The sequence below is a fragment of the Mauremys reevesii genome, linkage group 3 (genome assembly GCF_016161935.1).
Source record: "Mauremys reevesii isolate NIE-2019 linkage group 3, ASM1616193v1, whole genome shotgun sequence".
Taxonomy (NCBI): domain Eukaryota; kingdom Metazoa; phylum Chordata; order Testudines; family Geoemydidae; genus Mauremys; species Mauremys reevesii.
Window position 1 is genome coordinate 199,550,090 of NC_052625.1, and position 12,361 is coordinate 199,562,450.

General features: G+C 49.0%; 1 protein-coding gene and 1 long non-coding RNA gene across 2 annotated transcripts in view; both read right to left on the reverse strand.

Annotated features, from left to right (window-relative positions):
- Nucleotides 1–9,269, reverse strand: part of BLK (BLK proto-oncogene, Src family tyrosine kinase) — a 150,482-nt gene extending 141,213 nt beyond the window's left edge. Inside the window, exon 1 of the mRNA XM_039531169.1 lies at nucleotides 9,251–9,269. The gene's annotated coding sequence lies outside the window, so the exon portion shown is untranslated. The remainder of the gene's footprint in view (nucleotides 1–9,250) is intronic.
- Nucleotides 9,270–9,743: 474 nt separating this feature from the next.
- On the reverse strand, nucleotides 9,744–11,942 carry LOC120402072. The gene is made up of 3 exons (XR_005596947.1): nucleotides 11,920–11,942; nucleotides 10,598–10,653; nucleotides 9,744–10,318 (listed from the first exon to the last, which is right to left on the reverse strand). It is a non-coding gene; the product is annotated as an uncharacterized LOC120402072 (long non-coding RNA).
- Nucleotides 11,943–12,361: the final 419 nt, after the last annotated feature.

Genomic DNA, 12,361 nt, shown 5'->3' on the forward strand with positions numbered 1-12,361 from the left:
TGCCATGGATTTCCTGCTACTCAGCTGCTGCCCGTCTCTGTCTGGCGCGTCGTGGAATGGAGCGTGTGAGTTAGAACCAAATGGAGAATTCACACCTTTGCCCTGGCTTGCTAGGATTACATCAGCCTATGGGCCTGAGAGACGCACGCTCACACAGCCAGCACTAGCCAGGGCACAATAAACGAAGGAATAAGAAGGCCAGGGACCCGGTCTCCACTCCAGGAGACACCGGCTCTTCAGTGCCTGCTCACTAGCTTCTCTTCTGTCTCTCAGCATCGGTGCCCACGCTTCCAGATGTGTTCCGTGGCGTCTCTGCAGCACTTTCTGCACCCTGTCATGTGCGTCACATTATCTGACAACGCAGTGTGGAGGCACCAGCCGAAGAGGAGCCGGGCTGCATGGCAATTGGTCACTGCTGTTCAGTGGTGAAGCCGGACTTCTGATTAGCCGCAGGCACTCTGCACCACAGAGGTACCCACATAGCAACGACACCTTGCTCTTCGGGGCCAGTCCGATGGCCAGTGAAGTCAATGGGATAGAATCATAGAATCATAGATCAGGGTTGGAAGAGACCTCAGGAGGTATCTAGTCCAACCCCCTGCTCAAAGCAGGACCAAACCCAACTAAATCATCCCAGCCAGGGCTTTGTCAAGCCGGGCCTTAAAAACCTCTAAGGATGGAGATTCCACCACCTCCCTAGGTAACCCATTCCAGTGCTTCACCACCCTCCTAGTGAAATAGTGTTTCCTAATATCCAGCCTAGACCTCCCCCACTGCAACTTGAGACCATTGCTCCTTGTTCTGTCATTTGCCACCACTGAGAACAGCCGAACTCCATCCTCTTTGGAACCCCCCTTCAGGTAGTTGAAGGCTGCTATCAAATCCCACCTCACTCGTCTCTTCTGCAGACTAAGTAACCCCAGTTCCCTCAGCCTCTCCTCATAAGTCATGTGTCCCAGCCCCCTAATCATTTTCATTGCCCTCCACTGGACTCTCTCCGATTTGTCCACATATTTTCTGTAGTGGGGGGACCAAAACTAGACGCAATGCTCCAGGTGTTTCCTGTTGCCTTCAATGGGCTTTGGATCAAACTTTGTCTACAGCCTCTTCCATCTGCAGACCTTGAAGTATTCGGCAAACATTAATCAGGCCTCACATCCCCTGTGTGGTAGTTATGAATTATCCCCATTTTACAGGGGGAAACCAAGGCAGGGAGAAATGAAGTGACTTCCCCAAGGATACACAGTGAATCAGTATTAGGAGTCTGAAATACAACCCAGAACTCCTGACGCCTAGTCCAGTGCTCCAACCACTATGTAACACTTCCCCTCCTGCTGGTGGGGTTATGAGGTCATAGAACTGGAGGCCAGAAGGGGCTAGTCTGACCTCCTGCATATCACAGGCCACTAAACCCCACCCAACGACCCCAGGATTGAGACCAATTGCCTGGGTTAGATGAAAGTATTACAGCCCCTCAGGATACTAAACTACTGTGTGCCACAGACAGAGACTAGGTGGGACCGAGGTGCCCCAATGATCCGTTATATGTGTCTGGCAACAAGAATTCAAGCTGCCGAGGAGTAGCCGAGATGGGACATGAACACGAAGAAGGAGCATCAGCCATCAAGCCTGGATGTCAGTTTATAGCTGTGGCCCCCAAAATTTTCAGGGTCGTGCTTCCTCTTACCCCATCTGCGCCCCCTGCCAGCCAGGGCCCGGAGTGAGGTTGTGGTTCCAGGAGGGGTGGGGAAGGAGACACAGACAGGGATAAGGGGGCCGAGGCTGGGGCCACAGCTCGGAGCAGGGCCGGGAGCAGAGCCCCTGGCTGGGAGCTGAGGCCAGGCGCCGGGACCCTGGGTGTAGGGCCTGGAGTGGAGCCCCGGGTGTGGGACCAGCAGCAAGGGCCAGGGCCAGGAGCGGAGCTGGGTGGTGCTCCCTCCCCACCCACTGTAGGGGCTGGCTTGGGCCCAGCCGCGCTCCCCAAAACGGTCCTCTGTGCCGCACCCCACAATTTGGGGCCCTCTGCTCTACAGAATGCCCTCATTCAATGTTTCCCAAATGGTGGAAGGCTGTAGATGGGCTCCTGGCCCGTGGAGCTGAGCCCAGCTCCCTGCTCCAGGCATTGTGACCTGGCACACAGGCTCCCAGCACCGCTCAAGTCATGACGTCACGATGGAGGGGTGGCTGGGCCAAACCTGAGTGTGCCTGTGATGCCGCACGCCGGGTCGCAAGACCTGGAGCAGGGAGCCGGGCCCAGTCCCATGAGGCAGAAGATGCTGCTGTGGGGTGATGTGCGGCGAGTCCCTCCCCACTCCCGAATTCGGACCCTGGGTACATTGCAAAAAAAGACAGAACTCAGTTGGCCTCAGTAAAAACAGTGGGAACCACGGCCCCAATTCAGCCACCCACTCCTGGGCTTGACACAGGGGTCACCGGGCGGAATCCTGCAGCCTGTGTTAGGCAGGACGTCAGACTGGGTCACAAAGGTTCCTCCCAGCCTTGAAAGCTCCGACTATGAAAACCCCACCAGCAGGGGGTGCAGGTGGGTGATGGCTGGGACGCCCTTTAGGTGTGTTCTAATGGCATGTCCATCCGGCGTCATGCAGAGCCCAGTTGATGTCTGGGTCTGTTTCCCACACAAACTCTAAGTGCTGTATTAACCCCTTCTGAACTTCTGCACCCATCATTTCAGGGAATGGGGTACACGAGACATTGTGTTACTAGCTTGAGGCAATGGAGGGCGGTTACCGTACACTTTGGGCCTGAATCTCTTCTCACTTACACAGGTGTAAATCAGAAATCATTGAATTCAATGGCGTTTCTGGTGCGAACGAGGGGATCAGGTCCCGTATGTTTGCTGCAGGGTCGCATGAATTATGCCTCTGATATCCCCTCCTTGGCAGAGAAATGTTGTGAGAAACCACATCGACTCATCTCTACCATGCTCCAGCCTGGGTCTGGCAGAAACATTTTTAGTTTTTGCCCTTGTGGTTGTTACTGTCGGGCACGTTTGGGGCAGCAGTTTGCTACCCAGTGAAGACAGGACCTAACCCTGTGATAATAACCTATTTTTCAAAACATCACCCATTGACACTTGAGCCAAAGCGGAAGTTGATGTCAACAGACTTTGGATCAAGCCCTTGACTAAAGTGAATGAGAGTTCCGGTCTGCTCCAGACAGAGAATGGGAGGGTGTCATACAAACGGATGCTTCCCCTGCTCGTTTCCAAAGGCTGATGGCACGCAAAAAGACCACATAAAGCTGGCAAGAAAGCGAGGCCTGAGGGGTAGCAGGGGGATACGTGCAGATGGCAGCAGTGTCAGTTGAAGGGTAGGCTTGGTAACACAAGGGCTTCTCATTCCCCAGACCCCTGCCAGCTGACCATGCTGTGGAAGGGTTGCTTGGCGTCTGGAGACAGTGGATGACTGGCAGAGGGAATGACAGCTGGAAGGGGGTGCCAGCTGATTATACACCAGACTGTGCCAAGATCAAGCGTGAGGAAAGGCGATCAGTGATCAAAGGACTCAACGCTTCATGCGCTGGAATAAAAGGATTATAATTTATTAAGGACCCTGCCAAAAACTATTAATTGACCTAGGACACATAAAAAGACTTCAGTCTGAGGCTATTCTTCTGTGCAATTAAATATATCCAAGGCCCCTACTCGCTGTGTGTGTAACGATAACTAGCCTTGGAAGGATTCGATTTTTAATCGGTAAATGTTGGTAAACACACATTTCCCTGCACACACACAAACTGACCAAAAACATTCCATCGATATCAATCGAAATGTACCGATGGCAAAGAAAGAAAAGAGTTTGATTTAAGGATATTTACTTTGTATCTTTGGACACGTGGTGTTAACAATTTGCATTTTAATGGTTATAAATCTTTCCTTTTTCACATCTCAATATCTACTGTCATTAAATAATCATTGCCTGCCCCCCCATTGTCTGACTCCCCTTCTCCATATTTTCCCATAACTATGAAAATTTCAATGGATAAAAATAAAAAATATCTTGCAAATAAACATCAATATTATCCATTAAAATTATTTTAAAAATTGAATCCTGCCAAACCTAATTATCACATTTATTTTAATCTTTGCTTTTATTATCTTTTTAGAGTAAATATAAAGGGGCATGAACGCAGACTTCAGATCTGAACATGCCTGGACTCTCAGGGGGTACAAGGACACCCAATCCAAATCCAGACCCAGATCCACATTTTCCAAATGCATCTGTGCAATTGATCATCATTGCCATGCTGTTACCTTGCAACCCTCAGCCTGTTGGTTGTATCCACTTGTTATAGTTATGTATTTGTATTACCCTAGATCAGGGGTCGGCAACCTTTCAGAAGTGGGGTGCCGAGTCTTCATTTATTCACTCTGATTTAAGGTTTCACGTGCCAGTAATACATTTTAATGTTTTTAGAAGGTCTCGTTCTATAAGTCTATAATATAGAACTAAACTATTCTTGTATGTAAAGTAAATAAAGTTTTTTAAATGTTTAAGAAGCTTTCTTTAAAATTGAATTAAAATGCAGAGCCCCCCAGACCGGTGGCCAGGACCCGGGAAGTGTGAGTGCCACTGAAAATCAGCTCGCGTGCCGCCTTTGGCACCCATGGCTATAGGTTGCCTACCCTGCTCTAGTGCCTAGAAGCCCTGTGCAATAGATCAAGACCCCTTTGTGCTTGGCTGTTGTTTCTCATCTTATACTTGGCCTGGCAGCTCCTTAGAGCAGGAACTTGTGAGAGTACCTCCCATAAGGCTTTATGGGAGTATGACATAACTGGAATATGTTTTGTGCTGCCTGTGCCATGTAACATATCTCTGTAAAGGTTACGGTCTACTATAGCTATTCATCCTATTTGTACACATATATCATTTTGTACTTGAGGTTAAGAATATTGGCTGTATACTGGCTTGATTTCTAAGTAAGCTTTATGAGGCATTTGGTCAGCTTCTTTAGGAAGGAATTCGCAAGGTTAAGTACCTGATCAGGAAGCACTTGGGGAACAATTAATCTTGGAGTGCTCCAATCCACATTAGAAGTCTTCCTGGAGACATACAAGATACCATGTAGACAATGCCTTCTGCCTGTAAAGAATGAGTCATGCATGGACATGTGCCTTGCCCAGGTGACTCCAGAACTCCATCTTGGAGCTGGATTTGCATAGTAGTGAGGAGGGGAGGTCTCCACCCAGAAGAGAAAGTCTATTTAAACCCAAGAGAGACCCGTCCATTTTGTCTTCAGCTGGCTAAAGAAAGAGCCTCTCCACCCCCAGAATACTTGAAGGAAACTGGAACAAAGGACAGTAACTACAGGGGATGTGAGTGATTGCTGGACCCAGGCTAAAAGGAGATTAGTCTGTAAAAGGGAGCATTCTGGAACTGGTGAGGATTTTATCTGTATTCAGTTTGATTAGACATAGATTTGCACATTTTATTTTATTTTGCTTGGTGACTTACTTTGTTCTGTCTGTTACTACTTGGAACCACTTAAATCCTACTTTCTGTATTTAATAAAATCACTTTTTACTTATTAATTAACTTAGAGTATGTATTAATACCCGGGGGAGCAAACAGCTGTGCATATCTCTCTATCAGTGTTATAGAGGGCAAACAATTTATGAGTTTACCCTGCATAAGCTGTATACAGGGTAAAACGGATTTATTTGGGTTTAGACCTGTCATAAACAGATAGTTAAGGGTTAAAGTCTCTTTTACCTGTAAAGGGTTAACAAGCTCAGTAACCTGATGAACACCTGACCAGAGGACCAATCAAGGGACAAGATAATTTCAAATCTCTGAGGAGAGAGGTCTTTGTCTGTGTCCTTTGTTTGGATTTTTCCATCCTGGTATTACAGAGATAGTGTACTTTTTTTCTTTCTTTAATAAAATCTTTTCTTTTAGAACCTGAGTGATTTCTTCCCTTGTTTGGATTTTCAGGGGAAGGGGAGGGGGGAAAGTGAATCCCTCTTTGTTTGATTCAAGGAGTTTGAATCAAGGTATCTCTCCCAAGGACAAGGGGAGGGGGAAGGAGGTGGGGGGGGGAATGGATTATTTCCCTTTGTGTTAAGATCCAAGGAAGTTGGGATCTGTGTTCCCCAGGAAAAGTTTGGGGGAACAGGGAGTGTACTAGACACTGGAATTTCTAGTTGGTGGCAGCTTTTACCAGATCTAAACTAGGATTTAGTTTAGAGGAGTCCATGCAGGTCCCCATCTTGTGAACGCTAAAGTTCAAAGTGGGGAATAAACCTATGACAAGACCCCATTGGGAGTTGGGTATCTGAGTGTTAACACTTCTGTGAACTGTTTTCAGGTAAACCTGCAGCTTTGGGGCAAGTAATTCAGACCCTGGGTCTGTGTTGGAGCAGACGGGAGTGTCTGGCTCAGCAAGACAGGGTGCTGGAGTCCTGAGCTGGCAGGGAAAACAGGAGCGGAGGTAGTCTTGGCACATCAGGTGGCAGCTCACAGGGGGTTTCTGTGATCCAACCCGTCACAGGACTGTCTGGGTGTTATAAGTGTACAGTGCCTGGCACAATGGGGCTCTCACCCCAGACTGCATCCTCTAGGCACTACTGCAATAAATTCATATTAATAATCAACTAAAAACATGTTTCCAACTTATCACCTGTTCAAAAATCTGTAACAAACTATTTCATCTCCCAGAGCACCCCTGCAAATGAGCTGCCTAATACGTGTACCATCATGTTACAGAAATGGAAACTGAGGCACAGAGTGACTAAACAAGCACAAGGCCACGCATCCAATCAGAATGGATATTAGAGCTCTGCCTGCTATGCCCTCACTCGCTTGAGACCAGACCGCCTCTTTAGAGGGCTGGTGCAAAGGAAAATCAACAGACAGACACGAGTAATCACTGGAGAATGTAGCAGCGGAGAGAGTGGTGAGGGTTTGTATGTTGGGAAAGCAGGTCCCCTTTGAGGGTGCGTTCTCTATCGCTAGCTCTTACAGTATATTTCCTTCTCAATGTGCAACCCCCTGTCAATTCTGTTCACTTCTCAGCTCTTTGCCAAGCCGTAGCCCAGAGATCCTGGGCCTGCGGCACCTTGGCAGGTTTTCCCTGTTATTCAGGTAGGTCTGTCTCTTACAGACAGTCACTGCTACGGCCAGTGCCAGGCAATCACTCAGATGGCAATTATGTCCCCTGTATAATGACACAGTCTCCCACACAATCAGGCTGCTCCTTTCAAAGGCAATGGGAGTTTTATCCGGGAGGTCAGTGGGTGCAGGATCTGGCCTTGAGAGATCACCTCTGTAGGTCGCTTTTTGCGGCGAGCTGTACCACTGTCCAAAGGTATCGTTGTCTTTTCTCTGCATCTGGCTTCTCTTACGCAGCACAGAGCACGCGCGTGCCTCACTTATCTGCTCTGTTGCTCAGCATGGACCTGAGGCAAAGCTCATTGAAGTCAGGAGAAAAAACGCCTATTGATTCCACCGGGGTCTGGGCCAGGCTCTCGGGAGTTGCAAATGCAATGTCTGTGCGTTATATTACAGGACACACCGCAGTCTAAGAAATCCGCAAACTCCACCGTGCAGCCGAGCTGTCACATTGCAATGTCCTCAGCAACCCTCCCAGGAAAGGAAGGTCAGCGAGAGGGAGGTTGTTATATGAGGACCCAGCAGGGAAGGAGACAGACAGACACAGAGGGAGCTGTAAGAAACGCAGCTGTTTGCTGTGGAGACGTTATTCTTCCGGTGGCATAGTAGAAACTAACACAAAAATGAGGCTTTGCACTGGGGAGAGGGGAGTGAGTGCCCAAACATTTAAAGGGACAGGACATCACAGAGGTGACTTAAGTCACAACAGCACTACACAATAGTTTGGGACAGGAAGTGAAGAACAGCTGTTTCAAACTGGGGAATTTAGGGAGGCAGAGTAATTATCCAAACTGGACTCTAACCAGTACATTGGTAGTAACGCCCTGACGTTAAGATCTGGGAAACTTCTGACTTATTTTTATGAAAGAATATGTGTGACTCAATTCCCCCCCTCACTTTGTAGTGTTATCTGTTGGGAGTGAAGGGGTTAACTTCTTTCTTGAAGCAAGACAAGTAGTGGCATGACTGAGAGGAAGTCACCTAAGGCACAGAACTACCAGGAACTAGCATGGGGGGGGGGGAACAAATGCAAATCTGGAGACAGGAAAATCAGTCTGCGGACGTTCCACCCTTGGGGGTGGAAATTTCAAAGACTTGATTAGACTGGATTCAAGAGGCCGCACAGACAAAGATTTGAAAACTGTATAAAGTGGACAGCTGGATATCAGGGTTGGAAGGGATCTCAGGAGGTCATCTAGTCCAACCCCCTGCTCAAAGCAGGACCAATTCCCAACTAAATCATCCCAGCCAGGGCTTTGTCAAGCCGGGCCTTAAAAACCTCTAAGGAAGGAGATTCCACCACCTCCCTAGGTAACCCATTCCAGTGCTTCACCACCCTCCTAGTGAAAAAGTTTTTCCTAATATCCAACCTAGACTTCCCCCACTGCAACTTGAGATCATTGCTCCTTGTTCTGTCATCTGCTACCACTGAGAACAGTCTAGATCAGGCCTGCACAACTCGTAAAGTGGCGAGGGGCATATTACTCCAAAGAAAACAGCTGAGGGCCGAAACCCCCCGGCCCCGCTGAAACAACACCCCCCACCCAAGCGCCGCCCAGCCCTGCCGAACCCCCCCCCCCATATTATTGCAAACAGCAGTACAAAAAATTAAAATACTGAAAAGTGATGCCCCCCTCCAGCCACCGACTCGCCGCTCGCCTCCTCACTCCCCCCAAGTATAAAGCCTCGCCGCCACTGCCCGTCCCCCCGCTCGGCTCGTCATCCCCCCATGAAATAAGGGGAGGGGAAAGGGGGGGTGGTGTGAAGGGATTGGATGTGACTGTCCAACACACAAACACAGGGGCCGCAGGGAGCCCAGGGGTGTGGGGGGGCAGTGTGATAGGGGCCGGGGAGGGGGAAGGTCCTTGGACCAGGGAAGGGGGCAGCAGTCGGGGCAGGTGCAACACACACACACACACACACACACACCCCTCCCCCGGGGATTTCCTGGCTGCCCACAGACAGTTCAACCCCCATCACTATAGAGGCCACCCTGGGACCAACCAGCGCAGTAGCCGCCCCGCCCCCAACCGACGGGGGGGGGGGGCTCGGCCCAACCCCCCCCCCCGAGCTGCAGCTCGAGCCCAGGCCGGGCGCCCCTCCCCTCGCTCGGCACTTACCGGCTCTGCCTCGTGCCCAGCGCTTCCCGCCTCAGCGGGCCCCAGAAGTGACGCACCCGCCGTACGCCAGGCAGGGGGAGCGGGAGACGGAGACACGTGCGCTTCTGGCCGTTAGGGCGGTTGGAGCACAGCGCATGCGGGGCTGTGAGGTGGGGCCCCCCGGGCAGGGGCGAACCCAGCAGCCCCACCCCGCCGCTTGCCCAGGGGCCACACAGTGAGCCCATGCAGGCCGCATGTTGTACAGGCTGGTGTAGATCCGTCCTCTTTGGAGCCCCCTTTCAGGTAGTTGAAAGCAGCTATCAAATGCCCCCTGGCGTCAGTCATGCCCCCTGGTGCCAAGAATTGACATGACACTAGGGGGACACAGCCTGCTGGAACGGTTTGAAGAACTCTGAAAGGGCCCCAGGTCTCCATGTGGAAGACGGGTTGCACATAAGGAGACTTGGAAGGATTAGATTTTTTATTGGAAAATGTCGATTTCCCCGCACCCACACAAACCGACAAAAAAATATTTCCATCAATAATATTCAACATTTACAGACAGGCAAAGTACAAAAAATGCTGACTGAGAATTATTAGCACCAAAATCCAGTGACTTAGCCTTTTCAATTACGCTTGTTACAAATGAGTAAATAGCTGGTGAACAAATAGTAAAAACGGGTGGGACTGGTTGATTTAAGAGTATTTACTTTGTCTATTTTGACAGGTGGTGTTGACAATTTCTGGCTGAACAATTTTTAAAGCTTTAACTTTTTTGTAGCTCAGCATCTGCTGTTATTAAATTATTGTCCGACACTCTCCCGTACTTTTCCACAGCCATGACAATTTAAACCAATATCATTTGTAAATGCGTAAAATAAACATGACTATTGTTAATTGAAATGATATAGCTAAAAAAGAACATTGCTAAGCATGGCCCATTTACCTGGGACAAAATCATTACAGAGAAACCGGTCTTGAGAGCAACAAAGAGCTGTTTCATCTGTTGCCCACCCAGTCTTTCTGGTGTTCATGCTCTGTGTGACGCTGGATAAATCGCTTTGACTACGTGGGCCCCATTACTCCTATCTGAAAAAAGTTGGATTATAAGAGACCCACCTTCAGAAAGTGCTTTGAGCTCTGTAAATGACAGGGTGCACATACATCCTTGCCAGATGTTCCCTCCCTGGGATCAATGCAAAGGACCCATTGCACCATTATATGCATCATTTCCACCCTATTTTGAGGACTTGCGTGGGGGACAATGCGGTGCACAGATGCAGATCCTCTGCCCAGGGGTGGATTTCACCCACTTAGTTTTCTTTCCTCCAGATTTACTTCTCCCCACTCCCCCGCAGCTCATCTCACCCAGCTCACTGACAGTTGTTCCATCCAGTTCTGTTTCTTCTCTGGAACTTCCTCATCTGCAAGAGAAAGATAAGGTCACACGTTTGAAACATATGCAAATGTTCCTCCTCTGGTCTCTGTTCAGAATAACATTTCCAGCAACCCCTCGCTGAGCAGCTCTGGCGGTGCTGACTGAGATAGCTTTGGGGTTACAGAAAGTCTCTGCTTGATTTGGGAGTCTCATTTTTTTGTTTCCAAACAGTCAAATTGATTTTGTCCTTACATTTTCTTGCACCATAGAACCAGGAGATTGACACAGACACAAACCCGCTCCCCCACCCCATGCAACCCGTTAGATCATCCAGTCTGTCCTCCCTCAGCAGAAAAGGGGTTGGAATAGGGGCAGAGAGGGGGCGGAGTTGGGGCGGGGACTTTGGGGAAGGGGTTGGAATAGGGGTGGGGAAGGGGTGGGAAGGGCAGGGCCTCATGGAAGGGATGAAGTGGGGTTGGGGCCGGGGCAGGGTGGGGGTGCTTTTGTATCTTTGTATGAAAAGGTGTCAGTGATGCGGCCCTCGGGCCAATGTACTAGTCCTCATGTGGCCCTCATGGTGATTTGAGTTTGAGATCCCTGGTACAAACCAATCCAATGGCTCGAAGCTGAAGCTAGACACATTCAGACTAGCGACGAGACATACATTTTTAACAGGGAAAGTAAGTAACCATCGGAACAACTGACCACATATTGTGGTGGATTCTCCAGCACTGACCGTTTTTAAATCGAGACTGGATGTTTTTCTAACAGATCTGTTCTAGGAATTATTCTCGGGAAGTCCTCGGGGCAGTGTTATACAGGAGGTCAGATTGAATGATCACAGTGGTCCCTCTGGCCTTGGACTCTATGAATCTATGACGGGGGCCCCTAGATGCTGCGATAATACAAATAAATCATAATGATTGTGCCCCTTTGCAGAGCACTTTGACGGGTAGGAAGTGCTATATCAGTGCTAAGTATTATTACCCAGTAACGATGCTGCCTCTGGTGGGACACAACTGAGAGTATCGATTCAGGACAAATTGCTTAGAGCAGGGCAGTCACAGCCCAAGGCTGGGGTTTCTCCACCTCTATGGCAAACCAAACCAGCCAAACAGAGAGGACTTTGGTTTTACCCACTGGCTGACCAGAAGTCATAGAAGCAATTCCCTCAGATACTCCAGTTCCCTTGTATCACCACCAGCACCGCTCCTTATAGGGATGAATGGTTAGGAAAACCAATAACCCAGTAAAAGAAAAAAAGTTTCTCCCGATCCCCAACACCCAGGTCAATATACAAATCAGATCTTACCCGCAAATCACGCTGTTGCCAATCCTTTAGAATCTAAAATCTAAAGCTTTATTCATAAAAAGAAAGAAATATAGATGAGAGTTAAAATTGGTTAAATGGAATTAATTCCATACAGTAATGGTAAAGTTCTTGGTTCAGGCTTGTAGCAGTGATGGAATAAACTGCAGGTTCAAATCAAGTCTCTGGAGAACATCCCCCGCTGGGATGAGTCACTCAGTCCTTTGCTCAGAGCTTCAGTTTGTAGCAAAGTTCCTCCAGAGGTAAGAAGCAGGACTGAAGACAAAATGGAGAGGTTTCCAAGGCCTTTTATATCCTCTGCTGTGTGGAAAGACCCCTTTGTTCTTACTGTGGAAAATTACAGCAGCCAGGTTGAGTTTGGAGTCACATGGGCCAGTCACATGTCCATGTGTAAGCAAAGTCAGGATGCCCCCCCCCTGATGTT